Source organism: Perognathus longimembris, chromosome 8 (genome assembly GCF_023159225.1).
Source record: "Perognathus longimembris pacificus isolate PPM17 chromosome 8, ASM2315922v1, whole genome shotgun sequence".
NCBI classification, from domain to species: Eukaryota; Metazoa; Chordata; class Mammalia; order Rodentia; family Heteromyidae; genus Perognathus; species Perognathus longimembris.
Window position 1 is genome coordinate 10,112,003 of NC_063168.1, and position 2,932 is coordinate 10,114,934.

Here is a 2,932-nt window from a genome sequence, read left to right on the forward strand (position 1 = left end):
GACTTCTTTCCCTCCTGTCCCCTCTCCATTCATCTACCTCCCCTCCTCTTGACCTCTCCACTCCAGAAAAAGCCTGTTCCTGGTATTTATTCTGTTAAACTGAAAGCTCGTTGTACATAGTAGTTAGACCACTGGAGTCCTCCCCTGCATATACCAGAACTCCTCCTCTGCATATACTATACTTCCATACTTTGGTATATATACTGGAATTTTGCTCAAAGTTGTGTGTTGTGTTTTGTTGTTTTGTTTTGTTTTGGCCAGTCCCGGGGCTTGAACTCAGGGCCTGGGTCTTATCCCTGAGTATTTTTGCTCTCTACCATTTGAGTCACAGCTCCACTTCTGGCCGTGTGTGTGTGTGTGTGTGTGTGTGTGTGCTTAATTGGAGATAAGTATATCACAGACTTTGCTTCCCAGGCTAGCTTCAACCCATGATCCTCAGATCCCAGCCTCCTGAGTAGCTAGGATTACCGGCATGAGTCACCCACAGGCAGCTGAAGTCATACATTATTAACAGCTCACTGTCAGTAACTTCCCTGTTCATCACAGAGTGGTCTACATGGCCATTTCCATCTGTTTTGACTGCCGGCCTTCTCTTTCACACTCATGCCTGCTTCAGTCCTTCACCTGGGCACTCATAGCAGTCCCATTCCCCCCGCCATTCTCCATCACTGTTTCTTCAACCCACTCTGAAGTCTGCATCCATATTATTCTCAAAAGGCTTCTGCGATTATATCATCTTCTTGTTCAAACCCTGTGAAAATTCCCTACTAGCAAACTCATCACACAGTGCTTGCTGTGAAGCCAGAAGAGCCCTCTAGTATTGTAGCCATTTCTCGACACCAGTGTTTCTCCAACACTTTGGTTTCAGGATCCCACGAAGCCAAGTAGATTTTATGTGGTTTATGCCTTTCAGTGTTTTCCATATTAAAATTATTTTTTTCATAGTAAATTAGATACTGAAACTGAATCAAGCACAGGTGGCTCACATCTATAATCCTCAGTACTCAGGAGGCTGAGACCTGAAGGATAGCAGTTCAAAGCCAGCTTGGACAAAAAAAGCTCTGAGACTCCAAAATAACCAGCATAAAGCAAGACTGAAGGCATAGTTCAAGTGTTGGAGTGCAAGGCAAGTATTGGAGACAGCAAGGCAAACAAGCCTGAGGCCCCAAGTTCAAATGCCAGTGCTGCAGAAGTAAAGAGAGAGGTGGGCCTTCCACCTAGTACACAGACACTTTCTGATTGGATTTCCCAAGCAAGGAAGTTCCCTTCCAATTGGGTGCCTTTCCTGTCTCAGATCCCGAAGGGAGAGGTGGTAGGGCTTGCCTTCTGGTATCTGAGTCTGGTCTACCTCAGCACATAGCGTCCAGGCTACCAGGAACAAAAATGGGGATTTATATCCTTTCTCTCTTTCCTGCCATGTGAGCCTTTGTCCCAGTCTCCTTCTATCCCTAACTGCCTAATCAGGGCCAGATAGATACCTGTCTCTCAGTATATTGTTGTTGTTTTTTAAATCTTAAGCCTTCAGAGCACTTTATTTATATCTTCTTTATGTATTTATCTGTTTCACCTTGAACTGTTGCAATTCATGTACTGCTCTAGTTACTGTGTTACTTTTTCCTTTTAAAAACCAGTTCCTCCTTGTGCTGTCACATCTTGACTTTGCTTTAGGAAAATGCCTCTCCCCAAAGGTACACATTTCATAGGACTATTGTGAAGGAATTCCACCCTTCCTAGACAAAGACTAACAGCAAAGTAGACAGTGTGCAGTTGAATTTTAATGATGCTCTAACTAAATTTATTTGGTGCCTACTCAACTTGAGAGAAGAGTTCTGAAGAGAGATGGTCCCTTAGGTACAGCTTTCTAGATTACAGAGTCTCCTTGCTTCCTGTCCTGATTCTTCCTCTTTTCTCTCTGATTTGTGGTCATTCCATATCCTTCCGATAAAGTATATTTGTCCCTATATCCTTCCAATAAAGTACATTTGTTCCTTACCTCCCATAGTCAGTTCCAATTGCTTACAATCAAAGAACTCTAGCCCCTCAGTACAAATGTATGATATGTATATAAATCCATCCACATGAATGCAAACTCCAAGAGATCAGGGCAAATAACCTCCAGGATCTCTCTCTCTCTCTCTCTTCTCTCTCCCTCCCTCCCTCCCTCCCTCCCTCCTTCCCTCTCTGTGTGTATATGTGTGTAACCTTCCTGCTTTTACTCCCTGACACATGCATATGCATATGCACATAAACCTAACTATACAAGTAAGTCAGTATCAACTTATAAAATGGAGTTCCTGCCATCACAATGTCCTAAATGAATGACCTCATCTCTCTGTTAGGGATTACATTTGAAGATGACGCAGAACCCAGACCTGAAGGGAAGAGTAGAATCTGATGCTTCAGTCCGTGGGTAGGTGCAGGGGACACAGACAGAGCAATAAATACTTTGTGTGAGATAGACGTTCTTTATGTTTCTTGAAAGCAAAGAGGAATCAGGTGGCCTCACAAAGCAGAAGCTTGAAGAAGGCAGATGGCTAGAGAGGCTGCCAGAAGGTGAGGATGGGACTCTAAGACCAGGAGTATCAAGAGCACTGACAAAAGTACAAAAATTATTTTTGTGTGTTCATTAATGTGTATGTATGGGCTGGTATTGGGGCTTTGAACACCGGGTCTGAGTTCTCCTTTGGCTTTTTTGGTCAAGGCTGACACCCTACCATTTGAGCCACAATACCTTCACTTCCTCAAAATTTTCATATAGAAAGATTGCATTTCATCAACATTAAAAATTTATGCTTCAAAGACACTTTCAAAAGAGTAGGATCCAAGCGTACAGATTATACCTGTATCTTGCTACTCAGAAGCCTGAGATCTGAGAATCGTGATTTGAAGTCATCCCTGGCAGAAAACACTGCTAGTATCCATCTCCAATTAA